Genomic DNA, 20238 nt, shown 5'->3' with positions numbered 1-20238 from the left:
TGGAGGCGGATGACATGCAACTACACACACACACACACACACACACACACCCAGGGCCATGTGTTATCAGGGCAGCCATCAGAGGGGAGAGAGAGAAAGAGAGAGAGAGTGTGTGTGTGTGTGTTGTGGTCCAAGTCGTAAATTTAATTTCATGCTGGATTTGCAGAGCTCATCTGAATTGCATGTGAGCACAGCCTGATGGGCCTCAGTCTCAACGCTGGAGAGTCACACACTAAGACGCAGATGCTGCCATCGATGGCACACACATAAACACACACACACACACACACACACACAACACTAACATGACCTCTAGGCATGACCCCAGATACACAAGCTTTTTATTAGTATCTAAAGATCATGATCTCTCTACCTGAACTCATATTTTGGTGTTTTTTTTTACACTGTAAGTTATCTACACTAATCAACTTGAAACTGATGATACATTTCTTGATCTAGTAGGGTGTATTGGCTAGTGGAAGCTAATCAGGCTAATGGCTACTAGCTTGTTGAAGGCAAAGATATACCTTTTGCATCCTTGTAATGGAGTCCAAGTGATGCACATGTCGTTATCTGCTCATGTCTATGAGGTCATACCCACAATTTATGACAAACATGTACAAACAACATGTGTGTCTGCTCTGTTGTCTGCATCTGTTTTTAAGTATATCTGATGACAGGTACAGACATAAATTCTCTGTTATATTCATTTGTAATTAGCTGGTCATTGCATAAGGTCAGAGAAGCACTATGTTCAGTTTCATACATGACAATCTTGGGAGGGAAATGATAATTAATGCTTTTAGAGGAGACTAATAAGGACTTTCTGACTTGATACAAACAAAGACATACAAGCAACTTCATTGTAACACTTTGCATAACGACGTGTAATCTAATTATTTAAAGAAAATCCTTCCTTCACATTTACAGTCTAGTATTCTCCTAAATGAAGAATTAACACTTGACGACAACACAATTTTTCACTTTGTTATTCCTGCAATATATATGCACATGTAACTGATATATGATTCAAATAGTAATGCAGCAGTGAAGAATTGTTCTTTCATTAAGTTAGGGCATTAACAAAAGAAAAGAGATTGGTCCATATCAGTCTAGCAGAGGTTGACATTTTGATTTTGTAAAAATGCTTAATTCCAACAATTCCCATAATGCAACTTGCAAGCAGTCTTTTTTGTTAGACCTTTCCTGTCTTATAAATGCCCAAATCTTTCAAACTCCTCATCACTAGTTTGTGATGTAGACTTTTTGTCAAAAACTTGCAATGTCTAAGCCCCAGCAGTGGTAACCTTGATGACATCCTCCAGGTTATTTTGTTGGACTGGGCAAAGCTCCTCCAGAGCCACGGAAAATACTATACAACTGTTTTCACGGAGCGAGCAGAACTCCTCTTATAAAATAGTGGAGTTCTCCGTTAAGGTTTTGTTAAGGTTAAGCATATAAAACCACTTGTGTAAAGTTGGGGGAAGATTGTGGTCATGGTTAAATATGCCAACATTGAAGGTGAATGCCCAACCACCACCCTGACCTTCACACCTTCAACTCTTCACTCCTGTACTAGCAGTGAATGTTGCCATTGAACATAAGTAATGTGGAGTAGTTACAAAGAAATGTAATTCATAGAAGTTTTAGGCTATTCAAGGGTTTAGGCTTTTCAATATAAAGGACATTCTGAACAACAAATTATTCAAGGAAGTTACTCTCTCAACTTGTTCTACCTTGACCAGATAGTAACCCCTTTGTATTGTGTGCATGTTCACTGCCACACTACAGCTCAGCACCCTACTTTCATACTTCATATCTCTGTATGGGCACCATATTTTTTTACTGTAGTCACAAATGATTGTTACTTGCAAATAGCAGATACATTTGTGAGTCCAACATCTTCTCACATGCATTGGTTGCGAGTATGGTGTTTATTTTGATTAGTTAAACATGTCAAAATTAACACCAGAAGAAATGATCTCATGTTGCAGCTTGTATGTTGCAAATTTAGTGAAAATTTGTCCAGTGTTTTCATTCTGGACAAATAGTAGAATGGATTAAAACTGTGTTCACAAGCTGCATTCATCCAGGCATTGTCCACTGGACTTCCAGGGCCACAAAGAATGAAGTGTTTGTGAGTTAAACTGTTAAATTGCATGTCAAAACCTTTCAACTGTACTGCTGGCTCTAATGGTAGACTGAAGTTATCTTGAAATATACTGCACAAGTGTTTTTGTTCATTTTTAGTTTTCTTCATTTATGGGCTTATGGAATAGTCACTATATGTGTCACGCAGGCATGCCATATATATTTAGCCTATTCAGAAATGTCATTGCATTTTGCATGTGAGTAGTACTACACATACTCTAGGAGACTTTTTATGGAATAAAAACAAAAAATATATATATAAATGTACATTTTGTCCATTTAGAATGCAGCACACGTATAGGGGAGAATGGATATGAGAGTAGAGGAGATTGTCAGGGTTTCAGGGATATTAGAACCATGTTGATGAGACATTCTGATCTTTAATAATGTCTAATATGTTCATAAACGAACAAAATACAGGAACATAATTCTGATTGATATCAAGTTATAATGTCAGGTTTTGAGTCTTTTTTTGGTGTTGTTTTGTTCACATTATGTCGATTCTGCTCCACAGAGTTTCATGCTGCATTTGTTTCTCTGCACTTGCAGTTTACATACAGGCATGGATGTAGCTGTAAAAAGACTGACTGGCTTACTTTTATTGAAGAAAAAAAACACATGATACATGACGATTATAAACCAAGATCTCAATTTATAAGGAGCATCTTTTCTCTGTGATCTCAAAGTGGATTTACTGGTGCTTAGTATCCCTAATGGATCCCAGAGAAACGTCAGTGTTTGTAAAGCATAGGTTCTACTGATTTTTACAGTATGTGTGATGTTTGTGCATTCTGGTTTGATACTGTCATGATTTTAAGATTAAGGGGATTGAATTCGGGCACAAATTGCATCCCTCAGTCAAGAGTTAAGGGTATGTTGGTGGTCTGACACACTAACATATTGACATTTATTAACTTTCTTGGCTTAATTTTTACAGTAGAAATTATGCCTTATGTTTATATTTTATAGTTTATAAGATATATGACAAGAATGTGTTTCTTTTGTTCCCACCATCACCCCAAAACCAAACGGAAACAGAATGTTTCCTGGAGTTACTCTGTAGTTCTTCACATGTGTATGCCTGTTTGTAAAACTCCATGTGCTTTGCTTTCAAGTGCGTTTCTACACTGCACCATATCCCTATAAGCACTCTGATACTGTATAATACATAAAAAAACACCTGTAAAATTCTCACCTGTCTTCACTTCTAATCATCTCATACCCCAAAACTGTCACGACCATCATCCAATATCCATTTAGATAAAACGCTGCCTCCGTTTCACTCCCCATCTCTTCTTCATAATTTACTCCCTCCCTCGGCCTTCATCGCCGAGGTCTAAAGAGGAGCGAGGGAGCGAGAGACCCTACAGATACATACAGGCTGAAGTTAAAAGTGAGAGGGAGAACTCTGCAATTACCCTGTTACAAGGATTGGAGCAATTAAGGAAATGTACAGTTCAGCTGGGTTCACAGTTTCAAATGCCCGTCAGAGGCATACAGAGAGCCTCATAAAGAGATGAGTCATATTTAGCAGCTCAGCGCTCTTCACACACACACACACACACATAGAGACACACTCACACCCTGGCATTATAGCAATTGCTTAACCCTTCCTGACACACTGAGCGGATCAATTCTGTATCTCAGGTTTTACACTGCAGCACTTTCCTCTTTCACTTCCACAAAAGTAAGTAAGGAATCATGTTGAATGTTGAAAAGAAAATCTCTGATATTTTTTTCCTGTTTGTTTTTACTTTAAGAGTTTAGTTTTCTCACTTACCTCTTCACTTCCATTGTGCAAAACCTGTTGAGGTCAGTGGCAATTCATTCAGTAACATCTGAAGGATAAATGAAGAGTTCCGTTATAAAAAGCTTTAATATTTCACTTTTTTAAAAGAAAAAAAAAAAAAAACTATTCACAACCCATCCAGTCTGTAAAAGTGTTCACATTTTGTCACCCAAGAACTCTCTTTAATTCCTTTTCATTTTGTGCCGTCAATCATCGCATGCACACAGAGCCACATTCTTTTCAAAAATGTGAACTAATTTTAGAGAGAAACTTTGTTTGACTCTTATATCTACAAAAACCCTGCAAAACAAACAGGATGAGCATTTTATATCCAAGGTTTCTTCTGACAGACATTGCTTTCTTTGTTCTTTCCTTGAGAGTATGAACATGCCTATTGTGGAGATTCGTCTGACAGAGCAGAAGGAAAAATGGAGATATGCAATCTGTGGTCTTTATTTGAGGCCTAAACGTTTTACCAGTTCCTCTAGTCATTGACTCAGCAGACGGTCTGAGTGTCCCGGGACAGTTTGAAGTAGGATGTTTTGCAGGAGGAAGACACAATTGTTAGAAATAAAGAGAAAATGCGGACAGAGTACATAAATATTTAACCACCCACTCAACCACATATATTCATCTTTTTATTTGCAGCTACCACCATTTTACGCTGACATGAATCTTTATGACCTAATCTGAGACATCATAGTTTGAATGAATGAAGTTGTTGAAACTAAGGTTCACTAATTCAATCACCTGTGCATACCTATAGAGGCGTGTCGAACCCCTTTCTCTCCAGTTTGCCTCAGTTCTCATGATCCTCCCCCCCACAAACCCCATTCTTTTCCTCTCTCCCTTTTCAGTGGGCTGCACGGTGGCTCAGTGGTTAGCACTGTTGCAGCAAGAAGGTTCTGGATTCGAATTCCAGCCGTCGCATGTCCTCTCTGTGGTGAGTTTGCATGTTCTCGCTGTGTTCGTGAAGGTCTCCACCAGGTGCTCCGGTTTTCTCCCACCATCAAAGACATGCCTGGTAGGGCTAATACGTCCATCAAAGTAATTCTTCTTCTATTACAGGAAGCACAGGGGGATGATGAAGCAGAAAGCTCATCAAGACATGCCCCCACCCTGAGTCTCGACCCCCCGGGATCCTAGCCACTCCAGCATCATCCCACCATTCATGACCCTTATCCAGTTCTTCCCAAAACTTCTCGCCAATCCAAATTAACTATTTCTTTATACCGTACAAATGATGTGGTCTTTGTTAGTGAACCAGCTTGTAAATGACACAACTTTCTTTTTAACCTAATCTTCCTGAAGTCAAAAATGAGGCTTGCAGCACAGTGTTTGTTAATTATTTTATGGATTTTTAGAAGCATGAGAAGGTAAAAGTGTCTAGTATTTTACATGATTCAGCAATACAAATTGTGAAACATCAGACAAAGTTATGGAACAAAGATATTTTTTCTTCACTTGTCCTCATCTCATGACCTCTTAGATGTATCTTGGCAAGCCTTGAGGGGTCCCAACCCCCCAGACTGGAACCACTGATATACATTACTCAAATCATGTGATCTCAAGCTCCACATACTGTATGTTGCTGTGTAGTGAAACAGGATTTCAATCGCGTTGTCCACATAGTGTCACACCTCAGAAATTACAGTAAGTATACAGTTATATCAAAAATAGATAAACACATAAATTTATGACTGTATCTCAAAGAAAATTAGATGAAAAAATATTTATAAAATGCAAGAATCTAAATTAATCCAGAGCTGACCTTTTGGTTTGTAAATCATTTCTTCCTGTCATTTATTTATTCATTGATACTGCTGTGTGCTGGACTTGAAATTTTCCTATAAAATAGTGAGAGTACTTCATGAAACCTGCCAAAGCTTTTAGATGTGTTTGATCACAACTCATCACCTTGATAGTGAAAGTTCATTCTTGACCTTGGAAACAGTCGCTTGGCAAAATAATCTTAACTTACAAGCTTTCCTCCCATTGACTCACAGCCTTCTATAGCGGATGGTGTTTGTTATTTCCATCTCCTAAGGAAGACTATGAGATGTGGCTCATAGTGCCAGAAAAAGTCAGGGCTGCAATTATTTTTGGTTCATTTCTTTACAACAAAAAAAATTATCAAGGACTAACAAATCTCCATCATTGAGATGTGCAATTGAAACTTATTATCAATCTGCAAATCGCCTGCTACAATTTACACAAAATTCAGACAGTTCAGAGTCAGTGGAGCAAAATGGATGGGTGTATGTTCAATTCAAATGGTTAAAGAACATTTACAAATCAGTCTTAAAACAACAGTCAGATAGCCATATGAACAATGAAACAGGTTTTTCTTACTGTAATCATTCTTCCTGTTCATACTGACCATTAGAATCAAATTTGAAATGCGATGGGGTACAGTCATCGTTTTGAGCAAAAATGTAATAAAAAGTTTGTCTGAAGCTAATAGGAGGATCCATCAGCCATCTGAGTTCATCAATTAAAGTGGATATCTTCCACAGTTAGTCTTTTTAGTAAAAAGTTCCCTCTCTGTCTCAACAGACAGTGTTTTCTTGTTCAGCTGCAGTTGAAGGGTCATAACAAAAAGAAGGAATTTGGCACTAAAAACACTTTCACTTTAAAAGATATCTACTTGATTTCACTACTTGATTATATCGCCCCACCTTGACTATTGTAACTCCCTTTTCACTTGCCTCAGCAAAACATCCCTTGATCATTTACAAGTGGTCCAAAATGCTGCCAAACTCTTGACCAGGTCCTCCAAAGGCTCTCATGTGACACCAATTCTGATTGCTCTTCACTGGCTCCCCATCAAATTCAGAATCCAATTCAAAGTTCTTTTGATCACCTATAGAGCTCTGCATGGTCAGGCAACTGCCAACATTAGAGATCTACTGCAGCCTTGTGTCACCAGCAGGTCTCTAAGGTCCTCTGATCAGGGTTTGCTGCTTGTTCCTAGGAGACTGTGCTTTTGAGGTTGTGGCTCCTAAACTTTGGAACTCCCTCCAATTAGATTTAAGATGTGTGGACAGACCCATTTCTTCAGACTTGCCTTTGTGTATTTTTTTTTATTTTCTATTTATTCTGTTTTTTATTGTGTTTTATGTCTGTATGTATGTTTTTGCTTTACCTACTCTGAAGCACTTTGTGACGTCTCTGCTCTTGAAAGGTGCTATATAAATAAAGTTACATATTTACTTACTTGACTAATGTGACCCCATCACTTACATTGTAAGTGCATTATGAAGGGATCTCTTAATGCTCAGTATGAACAGGAATGATTACAGCAAGAAAAACATGCGTCAGTGTTCATTTTGGCAGCTGACTGTTGTTTTTGGATAGACTGAAATCATTTTGAACCTACCCTTTAAAAGTTTTCTGCCCCTCATGTTGTGTGTTAGAGACATTAAACTTCAATGGACACAGAGACAGGAGCTCCTTGTCTCCACCTTCATCACCCTGACAGAGACAGATGGAGATGTCCACAGACAGAGGCATGTAGAGATTTAAAATTCTGTCCAACAGCTGCTTAAATAAACTCCAACTCATTTCTGTTGATCTCCTGGGCAGAGGTGTCATCATTTTAATTCTGAGGCAAACTGTTTTCTGCAAATTAAAAAGGTAGTTATGTAGGTGGGTTGACCGGGCACTACTTGTGTATGATTTATTGCATAGAGAAAGAGAGAGAAATTATTTATGAATCATATTTTTCATTTAATTCAGTGCTTCTGCAAGCACAAAGTGAGAGAGGAGGCCTTGAGATAAAACAAAACAAGCCAGCCTATACAAATATCTAAGAAAGATAACTTTCACTAACATCCTCCACACAGCAACTATGACTGCACTCCCAGGGCGCTTTACCTTCCAAAAGCTGCTCCAATAACGAAGACAAAAGCCAGACACACACCTACCTACACACTAAACACACACACACACACTCTTCTCGCCTGGCCAGTCTCAACATCCCAGCGCTCTTTGAGGCGACGTCCCAACAATTCCACCGGGTCCCTCATTAAGGCCCAGGCGCCGACTCTCGAGGGGAGGTGGGGGGGCTGCTGGGTAAACTTTGGAGAGGTCACCTCCTCGTTTCCATCTTCTGCCTCCTCTCATCCCTCGTTCCGGCCCATCCTTAGGCCCTGTCAGCGGAGAGTGTAAACAAGAAGAAAGGTTAGCGCTGTTTTCACCCCACACCGTCTTTTCTCATTAGGGACAAGGGACAGTGAGCCACCAACAACGCCACACTTTGTTGTTTGAGAGGCAACTTGTGTTATGGTTCCTCCTGGAACATCTTCAGCACAATAAGAGTTAGGCACTAGCTGGCTTAAGTGAGGAGCCAGCTGTAGTAGAAATAAACTTGTGTTTAATTTAAAACAGTGAAAAAAGAATGCCTTTTGGAAATACTTCATAATTAGATACTATGTAAGGTCAACTGTCTGATCACATACCAACATGTTAACTACAAATCTTTCCTGAGGTCTATTGTGGTTGTGTCCTTTGTCATTGTGGTTGCTTGACATGCACCTGTCCACTAACAGTCTTCAGAGACAGCATCTTGCACCAGAGCAGGACAAAACATCTGTATAATGGGCAAAAAAAAGAAATACTCATTTTTAATTAATGTGTACAGACAGGCTGCTGAAATAAGAAGAAGAAGAATACAATAAAATCATAATTTGTAGAGATCTGTCCAGGGTATCCCTGCTTCTCCCCAAATGCATGCTGGGAATGGCTCCTCCCACAACTCTGCAAAAGATAAGCAGGTATAGATAATGTGTGGATGGATGCTCTACAATTACCGTACACCCTCTGATTTTTACATTTTGGTTATTGCCTGTTTAATTTTAGCAGTGTGCCCTGCATTCAGCAGAGTTCTGGATATTTTTGGTTGTTGCTTGTTTGTGAAGTGATTTAAATTGAATGGATTGGGCCGCAGTTTTTACATTAACAGGTCGGAGCAGGTCTGGAATTGATCTAGAGGTAAGAGGTGTATGACTGGTCCATTCCAGTACTGGGCTCTTCAAGAGCCAGGTGGGTAAGGGGTTCCAAAACTGGACCTTCAGTATGCATGACTCTGTTCAGAGGTACACTTTTTTGACATTGTCCTGCTGATTTTGAATATGCTCTTTAAAAATATTCATTCTGATTCATTTTACACACATTGCCTATATTTGTCTACAAGAAAACTCAGCGTGGCACCTTTAATGTTCTACTAAATTTCCATCACCTATAGCACCAGTCATAGACTTGTTTGTAGAGTGCTGCCTTATCATTTTCAAAGATAAAAGAGTAATTGGTTCTGTTTCTTGCTGTTGCACCCCAAAACTGTAACTCAAACATCAAAATAACCAACTTACTTCCCAGCGACACACACTGTTGTGCAGGAAGAGGCAACAAAGTGCATTTGCGTATACATTTCTTCTGAGTTTGATGTTTGTCTTTTTTCTACTTGCCCTGTAACAGTGTTGCCTCTTTCCTACTTATATATTCAAGTTTTTCACAACACTTACTCTTAAGTGAAATACTGTTTATCACTGTGGCTTTTACCAACAAGTACTGTAAAGCCGAGTTCAGATTACAGAACAAGAAATGTCTTACTGTAAGCATATTTTATATGTCTCGTAGTCTGCAGAGTATAGTTATGTACTTCTCAGTACAATAGTAGTATAGATTATACTGAACAACTTCATTACTTCACTGGAAAACTCATGCAGAACAAATACAGTGCACTAGGGAGGAGATTTCTATCTTAAAGTTGCTATCGCAGTATTGATAGGAACTTGGAACTGCACTGCGGACACAAAACGACCAAAAACTGGAATGACTGTGTGCATAACCTCTGCATACCAATAAACTAAAAGATCCTATTAAAACTTCCCCCATGGCAGTCTTAAAACCTCCTGCTAGTGTCTTCTCTCCTCTCCTTTATAGTAGCTCTCTTCCCCCAGTCAGTGTCCATCCTGCTCTTGACACACACACACACACACACACACATAAAACACACAGAGCCACCGTCTAGTTCTGGTGTTCCTCCCTGCTACAGTGGTGAATGTCTCCTTGCCTGCTTGTCTCTGTGTTTGCTGACTGGCTGTGGAAGAAGCCATTTAGCATGCTGAATGTCAAGGTCAGCTTGTGCTGTCCTTGTCATCACTCTCCACAGCAGAAGGTCAGGGAAAATCTCTCCTCAAATGGCCAGCGCTAGACAAAGAGGAATGCTGGCAAGGGGGAAAATGGAAGAAAGAAGGACAGAAAGTGATACAAACAAGCAAACAAACATCCTTATTTTCGGCACCAGTCAACCGATATGCCAGCTCCCTTGGCTCCAGTAGTGCTGCTATTCAAGGTATTTCACTGTTTTTTTGTGTGTGGCCTTCTAATTGTGTCGTTATTAGAACCAAATGACTCTGCAATAACAGAGAGAGCCGCTCTTCCACTGGGGGCTAGTTTACAGCAGGATTAATTAAAACTTAAGTTTAGATTTAATTTGGAATTTGGTCTTTACTCTAAATGAGATTAGATACCTGTTTCATGGTTAGGGTCACAGTGATAATATTCATGCAAATGCAGTACATGTGTTTTTTGCTGTTCTCTACCCGTAATTGCTTAAAGTCAGTAGTGATTCAACATTTACATAGATTTTCAAAGATCTTTTAGTTTGCCAGGTCTTTACAATACAAACAGATATATATCTGGGGTATTGAATTGTTGGGTCAGTATCCATACAAGCATACACATCATTCCCCTTCATGCTTGCCCTCTGTCTGAGCTGCACGGTGTATATTTGCTGTCACATGGAGTAATGACCGCTGAAGGAGACGACCGTCGGCCGTTTCAAACATCACCATTCCCCCTGTGATCCATAACACACAGCGATTTTAATGCAGCGAGTAATTACAATATGCCCCAACCTGCTCCTGCTCACTTTCTTGTGCAAAAATATCCTTGCTCTTGTGCAAAAGTATTCCTGCTCTTGTGCAAAAATATTCTTGCTCAGGATGCAAACTGATGCACACACTCACATGTACAGATGCAGACAAAGATTGCACAGCAAAGCTTAAATTAGTTACATTTATAAGGAAGTCCTAAAAGCTTACACAATGAGAAGAGCAATTTAATTTGAGCACACCATAAAATACTATGTGTCCTTTACATCAGCACCTGGCAATTTATTAAGATTATTGTTTGTGGTGTAAACTGACAAAAAACAGACTGTTGTAAAGTAAAAGCCTGTATATGGAAATAACAGGCAGGTTTAATAAAGGGCAAATAAAAAAATACAGCAAAATGTACATTTATGATCGCAATTTCATGAAGTTGAGAGACCCACAAGGGACAGATTAAAAAAAAAAGAAAGCAGCAGAGGTCAGGATATTGTGACTTTTAGTCAGAATATTGGGAATCTACATGGTTATTTTCTTGCTAGAAAGTGACATTAACAGTCTTAAAGTGAAAATTACGACAGTCTGGCTCAAAATTTCTGCCATGATGCCATTGCCTTTGGATAGGTTTAGTGGACTGCAAAGCATACTGGGTAATGTAGGCCCAGCAAGGCCAATCCTCTCTACTCCAAAACTGACAGAAAGTTGAAACTGAAGATCAGTGACACTGAAAAAAAAGACTGTAAAAAACAGTCACTGAAAAAAGACAGACATGAAGAAAAAATCTGAAGATTGACATTGAAAAAAAAAAAATCAAAATAAAATAAGATTGTAAGATTATCATTATTTTAATGCCCTTGTTTTATTTTTCACTGGAACTTTCTTTTCAGTGCCAATACAACTTTTTCCAATACAAATGTTTCAATGCCAATGCTTTCTTTTTCAGTTCATGTTTTGTTTTCAGTGCCAAATTTTATTTTCAATGCCAAAATTTAACTTTTCTAGCCCCATAATTCTGACCACATAATTACAATCCTAACTGTAGGAACTAGTTAACCCAATCCTTGTTGCACTGATATTCTAAAGCAAGTGGTTGCCTAGTGGTGATTTTAGGATTCACTGTGTGTAGTACTAGACTAAATGTGAGGGGTATGTGGACAGTGGTAGGGGTGGAGGGACAATGCTGACAGGTACTCTGTAGACACCAGCTATTCGCTGCTGTCCATCCTCTCCACTCCTTCTATCATTGTTTCTCTGTGCTTGTGCCTACTTTCCACAGCTTGAGTAAACACTGCCAACTCTTTCATTAGCCTCTCACCACAGTCTCTATTTCACTCTGCATGTCTTTCATCCCCTCTCACTTGGTCTCTATGTTCCTCTGTTTAAACAGATGAATGTGATTAGAGCCAGTTTTAAATGACATTGGAAGTTTGTGTGTTTAATGACTCAAATAAAAGGCACGGTTATTATGTTTAAAGATAGCCCTTAATATGACGTCTCTCAGTGCTGCTCTGTGTACTGTGTGTGTGTGTGTGTGATACTCCGCCGACACAATTGAGTTTATTTTATCTTGCAGATTGTCAAATGATTTACTGTAATGCCTGGCTCATGAAGTGGTATTCTGTAAATCAACACTAACATGCCTTGCGGCCACAAAAGACATCTGGGTTCACAATTTACTCATTAATTTTAAAATTTGTGGATCCAGCTTGTCAAACGTGAATTTATCCTTCCAAGTTGTGCATATTATTTTAACTTTTGGTGATAGTAAAAGTAAGTCACTGTGGTAACAGGTTGGTTTGCTTAATTTACAGGCAGTAGTGTTGACTTTTGTGAGGCCTTGTTCTCAACCAGTCTTGTCCTGTTGAGCTGTGGTCTCACAAATCAATGCTGGCACCGCACAGGCTAACAGCTAACTAAGCTAGCTAGCTTACAGCCTGCATTTTATGTAAATGTAATAATTTTTCCCAATTAAGACCACATTTGTATTGTACATTTTTTTTCTAGCTAAGCTAGCTATAAGAAAAAGATCAAATAGATAAAGGCTTACATATTCAGAGCTAGAACTTTTTTGTTCATTTTTTTTTTTAAACCTGCATTAATTGATTTTTTTTTTTTTTTTTTGGCCATTTGGTGGCAGTTTAAACAAGCTTGTCACTGGAATATTGTCACCTTTTAAGTTTATATGGCAAACAGTTTCTTATTGGCATCTATTTGGAGAGGTGTTTCTTGCTGCCTGGTAAATGCATGTCCTATATTCACTCTCCTTTAGCTCTGCGTTGCTCTCCACCAACACTTGAAGGAAATATCTGGCTTTTTAGCTGCTAAATGCTCCACTACCTTAACCTTATCACTTCACTTTTCACTTTGTTTGTCTTCCATTTGATCCTGGACAGGTAATGTACGGTGGGCTTATAGAGCTTTGTCTTTGTAAAAAAATCAGCCTGCTGCACCTGGAAACAGCAGGGCTGAACCAAACAGTAAAGTTGTGGACCGTTAAAACCAAAACAATGAGCTGAAAGATACATAGGCCTTTATATAAAAACATTGTAGCAGATTTTAAAAAAGATAAGTGTCATAATATTGCACTTGGTTGAGCTTTTGATCCAAAATGGCAGGAAGTAAATATTTCAAGGCAGGAATCACAGCAACAAGCCAAGTTATCTAAGTCATTGGCATTGGTCAACAACCCTATCAATACCAGTGAATAAATAATGGCTATTTTGTGCTTCAGGACAGTACAAATATTTCCACTTTCCTATTTAACTTTGGCTGGTGCCTGAAAAAATGTCTTTTTATTTGCCCAATATTATTTCAAGGTCATTCTAAAATTCCTCCCCATCAAGTTTCATAACCTAATCATTGACAATTAGGTCTCAACTATCTATGAACTATAAGTGCAGCAACAAACTAGTCATGTGTTTGGGTCAGTGAGAGTCACAAGGCCTCTGAATGCCCAGCATGAACCCAACATCGCCCTAGGTCCACAGCCTTTAAATGCCCAGTCACTCATAGAATAGACTTTGGAAAACAGAGAGATGCTGTCTGGACGCCTTCTGGGGAAATATTCAGAACAGATTTGTTGATGTATGATCATTGGTCAAACCCGTGATGATACAAATTTGACTATAGCGAGGAAAGATAAAGCATGGATCATAAATCAGTCTTGAGTTCAATGGAATCGGCAACATTTTTCTTTGAGGGGAAAAGGTTAATTTTAATGGCTCATGCACTAATAAAGCATGTTGCTATGACACATTCGGAGAATTGGCCCTTTTTCCTGTTCAGTCATTTTTCTAATTTTAATGGACAACTACACTCTGGGCTTTTGAAGCCAGCAATGCCTTCAATTATGAAATTTACATTTACTTAATTATTATTTTTCATGTTAACCCTGGAACTATTCCTCTTACCATAAACAGTAAATATGTGCACTATATTTTAAACAAAGCTGTGATATAAGAGAGTGGCTTTTAAGCTTAAGTCCTGGTGAACAGAGATTTTGGATTATAGACTACAATGTTCACCCTGCCTTTTGGTTACCCAACCCTATCTTCTAAAAAATATGTTTGTATACTACAGACTTTAGTGAACAATATTTTTGGTTAAATATTGAAAAAGTAGAAGTTGACCCAAGACAACACTGTAAAGGAAAATTCCAGTACATTTCAATTTTCCATAAATGTGGCTATATGTGTAACTCTATGTGCATGGGTGCCAATGGGTGCCAATTTTTTTTCAATATTAAATTATTCACCTATCATTATCAATAGAATATTTTATTCTTGATTTTGGCAAAAAGTAAACTTCTAGAGCCTCTGTATTGGCCACCCCCTCTATTTCCATGAAATGGTATGGTCCTGCCCCCAAATCAGATGCGAATGGTACTTGCTAGCAGTGAATTGTGAGTGAGGAGTGCTGGTGGAGCATCATATCTCAGCTTCCTAAAGAAAAATCAAGCTTCCAAAAACAAAAAGAAAAACATAAGTTACTTAATATCTTCACAGAAAATTGTGATTGTTTACATTTCACTCTACTTTTAGCAAGTTATTCATACTAAATCAGTTGTCCCTGCCCTGCCTGGTGCCAGGCCCAACAGTTGCAGCTTCAGGCTCAGCAGCCCTGTTCCTCCATCGCCATTATCCCTACCAATGAACCAGCCCTACGCCCAACTGAGGGAAGAAGTGAGCAGCATTGTGTTGAATGACGAGTCAGTTGGCATAATTGCATGGGGTCTGTGGGAATTTCTTTTTTTATTATTATGAAAAAAGAAAAATTTTAAAATCCTTTTCAATGATAAGAATTGGAGAATTAGTCTGTATTGGATGCCGGACAGTTTGAAGCATTGAGTGACTAAGTCTGTATTACAGTGACAGCCAATGTTAAAATAATACCTTCAAGTCATATGGCCAAGGTATGTCTGTGTTTATTTTAAGTTATTCATTAATATTAAAAGAATTTTCCATTCAAGAATTTCACCATTAAATTATATTTACACTATTAAAGATGGCCTTGTGTTATATTCTCACAGCTCGCTGTCTGTATTGCACTACAAGAGAGTTGCAATCCTGCAAAGGCAGAGTTATCTAAAGCTTTGAATGGGTCGACTGGGTTATGGAGGTGTGATTACAGCAATTGCACAGGGTTGGAATGGCCTGTGGTGGTGGGGTGGAGGGGTCCAATGTGATATCTTTTCATGGGGCGCAAAATCCCAGGTGGGTTATCTATATATCATGCTAACTTTGCACTCACCACCACCATTGTTGAGACTGAGGGGAATAAGGTATCATGCAGAACCACGTATATCAGGGTGAACTGTACAAGCTTCCTAGAGCTTTCCAAAAACATGATTTTTACATTAATGGCTGTCTCTTGTCTCTGAGTCCATCCAAAAGTAAACACAGAAAGTAGCAGCCTGGAATGACCATTATGGCTAACTGCGTAGGGATCATTTGAGGCAACATGCAAGCCAGGGCAATTTACAAGTAGGAAGCTGTGGATTGCTCTGTTCGTGCTATTAAAGCAAACAAGATAAAAGGGTTCATGCAAGATTTCAAATGGCAAGAATAAAATAGCAAGATACACACCAGAAGAATCCTGGTCTCTGGTGTCGAGTCCTGGTGGATTCATAGACTGGAAAAAGCATTGACAGTGAAGACACAATCCATGCAGCAATTACGTTTATTCCAAAAGCAAAACATTTAGTAGTATAAACATCATTCTTGACAAACTGGGTTTAAATGAAACACCTGCTTCATTTTCTGCTGGAGCTGTAGCCATGCTTGCTAATTGTTTCTTTACTGTAATAGTAATCTAATTAATATCTCAAAATCAATGAAGTAAAGTTTTTCAGATCAAACTGTTGCACAGTGCGGTTGTCACACTGGTGGGAAAATTGTCTTTTTTCATCACAATTTTCAAATATTAATTTTAGCACTAATGTAATGGATATGGATGTAAAAGTGAATTAGTTTAAAACAATACACACACATTTATTGTGAGGGCTAAATTGCCAAATTTAAAGTAACTTTCCTGTCATTCTGGTGCAGGGAAATGCACGATGGAAATATATGAAAATGTGGACATGCAAAGACCTAGAAACAGTTGTCCAAGCTCAGGTGTGCCTGCATGCATTGACAGAATTAAACATGGCACACGTCTTACAGGTTTCAGTAATATGAAGACAGTTCTGTTTGATTAAAAATAGAGCAACATTTTGTGGTGTTTTTTGTTTTGTTTGTTTGCTTTGTGATCATTGGTGGGTGGGGAGGAAACAGATACCATTCATCATTCATTTATTGCATCCTGATTGTCTTGGACTGCATGTGAGTTTTGAAGCAGATCACACAAGCCCTCTACTCTAACCTCTAGACTGCTGCTGTGAGGCCACTTCTAGGCCATGTATAATAATACATGAAAGATTAAGAAGTGTTGTATGCCCCTTTGTCATACCACACACACACACACACACACACACACGCAAACACTTCTGCCTGTACCTGCAACACCCTTTGTGCTCTCATCTGCATATCCCTTGCTCTGCACTATAAATTCCACCAGAAACGGGCACTTATACTTTCATAAATCTCCTCCTTGTCACTTTCAAATTACAGAGATTTATTCACAGAAGAACAGGCCTGAACAGAGTCGAGAGAACAAGGGAGAGTATAGAGAAGAAAAAAAGAAAAACACTCATGTCTTTATGACCCGGCACAGCAGTGTGGGGGGATTTGGAGTTGTGTGGAAGTGCATATGCAGCTATGTATGCTTCCACTGTACTGTATGTACATAAATATAATGTTTATGCCTCAAGTGGGAGTCCCCTTAAGCAGCAGACATTAATTTTGTGAGTGTGTCTGTGCATGTGTGTGTATACAATATATGATGTCATTCAGTTCTGGTCACTGATGATGATGATGTTGTAAGAAAAATGTTCCTGTAGCCAAAGTCAAACTGGAACTTCTGGATTATGTTCCAGAAAAAGAAAGGAAAGTAATTCAAAATCACATTGACATTTGTAATAATGCTAAAAATCCAGCTGTGGAACACATAACCTTGGAACCAGCACACAGGTTGTGCAGCTCATTGGTTCAATGGGTGAATCTGGTGACCGTGGTTAGTTCAGACCATAGACTCTATATAAAGACGGCCGTAGCAAGGTCTGACGTCACCAGTCATTTTGCATCGGAGCCAGTTTGAAATGCGAAGTTGCAGTTCATGGTCAGCGCCATCTCTTTTGTTTTGAGCCAGGAGCTTCCGAATAAGGAGTGCAGGGTGTTGCCTTTCACTCCTTGGAAACACCTCGGACCCAAGCTAATGCTAGCTTACTGGGAACACAGAGTGCTGCACCCTTGAGCTAACGTTAGATACTTTAGCTAAATTGTGCAAACAGGGCAGGTATCATAATCAAGTAACATAAACTCAGTGACTGTCAATCACAGTTGTCAATCAATGCCCACATGGCAGACATCAAAGCCACTATCAATCTTCAAATCTTAATGGATCAATAATTTCCAAAATGACCACCAGCACACTTATTAAAGGGCCTGAATTTAGCGATTGAGACCATAATGGCTTGTTTAAAAAAAATTACTGACTTAGTATATGTAGGGAGAAGTTGACACTTTTTGAATGGGAGTCATTTGGAGCGTCTAATAGCCGTAGGTGGCATTGTACTTTAAGGTACTTCCACATTGGCATCAAGCCATGGTAGTTGCTGCTTGGTTCAGAAGTGACTGTAATAATAGCCATACCAGGAGGTTAGACATTTTTACATAGCAGAGACTACAGCTAAAAAGTTTACTTGCCACCATTCTGCTACATTTTCACAGGAGCTTTATGTTTTTCACAAAAATCACAATAATTTCTAATTGCAGGTGCTGTAGAGCCATTTCTTTTTGAATATAGCAAAAATCCCTGGAACATGTTTTACACTGGTAAACCGATGAAAGAAATGCTCAATGAAAGACACTGAGTTACAGAAGCTAGTGGAACAGCAGGACGGATGGAGGTGAAGTCAGACTTAACAACACCAACAAAGGTTTTGGTAATAATACAACCGCTTCTGTTAACTCTTTAGTGATCCATTCTATTCATGCATCATTTTATTCATGTACAGAAATTGAAAGAGCTTTTACAAGTTAAGTTTAGTTAGGAGGACCAACTATCAAATTGCAAAAAACAAAAGCAGCTCAAAGCTCAAAACAAAAAGCTAAGATGTAAAGTATTAGGCAAGTTTGTGAGCTAGCATCGACAAACATCAAGATGTTGACAGGAGTTAGAACATTTAGTAGAAGTATTGTTCAGACAATGAAACAGTTTTTGATTGAAACTTCATCAATAGCTTGTGAGCTAGTAAGCTACCTAAAAATGACACAAAAGAACACACGTCTACTGTATTTAATCCCACATGACTGACTGACTTTGTGTGTTGTAAAAGCACCTTGTGTATTCAAGCAAATCCACAAATCACTACAGTTCAATTTTAATACAATAAATATGGTAGCTTAAATTATTTTACAGTTATAAACTGCATTGTGAGCAGATCTTCCTCGCCTGCTTATTCTCCCCTTCTGTGCAACGCTATGACTTCTCTCACCCTCCGTTTCTCTCTCCCTCCTGCTTCTCCTCTTCTTCTGTCACTTTGTCAGATGTGTTATGCAGTTTGGTTAAATGGAGAGACCTTTGAAGTTGTAGTTAGTGAGCCGGCAGCTCTGTTCTCCTTTGTCTGTCTGTCGTGCTCTCTCTCTCTCTCTCTCTCTCTCTCTCTCTCTCTCTCACTGTAGGGAAAGACTGTGATTCATGTACTGCTTGTGAAGACCACCATTAATTTCATGTAATACAGCTTTTATCTCCGTCTCTGGGTGTGCTATCGCTTCTATTTTCTCTCTTTCTGACTGTCTCTATACCTCACTTTCTTTCATTCTATGTCCTCTCGGACTCTGCTCCCTCGCTCTTTCCTTGCTTGTACAGCGGCTTTATCTCTCCGTGTTCTCTACTCTCTCTCCTCTTCATTAGAGAAGGGTTCATGACATGTTTGTCCCCTCTATTTTTCACTGTCTATCATAAGCATTGCCATTTTCTGCCATATACTCTCAACCTTGATTTTGTTACGTTTATCATCATCACCATCATCATCATCATAACAGCATCTCTCATTATCATCTCAGCTATCTCAATAATTATAAATCATAATTTATCTCAGTCATTTAAATAATCAGAATCATCATTATCACTTACAATTTTCATCCTCATCATTAGTGTCAGCATTGTTATTATTATTATCATAACATCACTGGAAACATTACCTTCATAATAATAATCAATAATCATCATAATCAATAGAACTGTTGAAAGCATCCAGATTCTCATCATCATCATCATCATCATCATCATCATCATCATCACCACCTGATTCACTGAAAGCATCCAAATTCTCATCTTCATTCTCATCATCAGAATCACAAAAATCTTCTCTATCCTCATACTTTTCCTCATCATCATTATAATCCCTGATGTAATTTGAATAATCTAATCAACTGCCATCCTTACAGGCTTCATAACAATTATCATCATAATTTCAGTCATTACCATTTACATAAAAAAATATACATTATTCTTCATCACAACTAATGTTGTCAATAATTGGGTTTGTGTGCGTTATGTGTATCTACATGATTGGCATAATCATCATCATAATCATTAGCATCAACACAGTTTCAATATTGGTACTGTCAGGAATCACTACCATAGTCGTCTTGTCATAAGAAGCCCTAAACCCCTTCCACACACACACACACACACACACACACACACACACACACACACACACACACACACGCAGACTCACCCCATGTCACATTCATTGCTCTTGATTGCTGCCCCTCTTCCCCTCCCCCTTCACTACCC

At 38.7% G+C, this 20238-nt stretch overlaps 1 protein-coding gene across 1 annotated transcript in view; it reads left to right on the top strand.

The window, feature by feature from the left end:
* Positions 1–20238, top strand: part of LOC121911615 — a 336594-nt gene that overhangs the window by 296538 nt on the left and 19818 nt on the right. The window lies entirely within an intron of this gene.

The sequence above is a fragment of the Thunnus maccoyii genome, chromosome 14 (assembly GCF_910596095.1).
Source record: "Thunnus maccoyii chromosome 14, fThuMac1.1, whole genome shotgun sequence".
NCBI lineage: Eukaryota > Metazoa > Chordata > Actinopteri > Scombriformes > Scombridae > Thunnus > Thunnus maccoyii.
The sequence above is the reverse complement of the archived record's forward strand: the minus strand, read 5'-3'. Positions and strand labels throughout refer to the sequence as shown.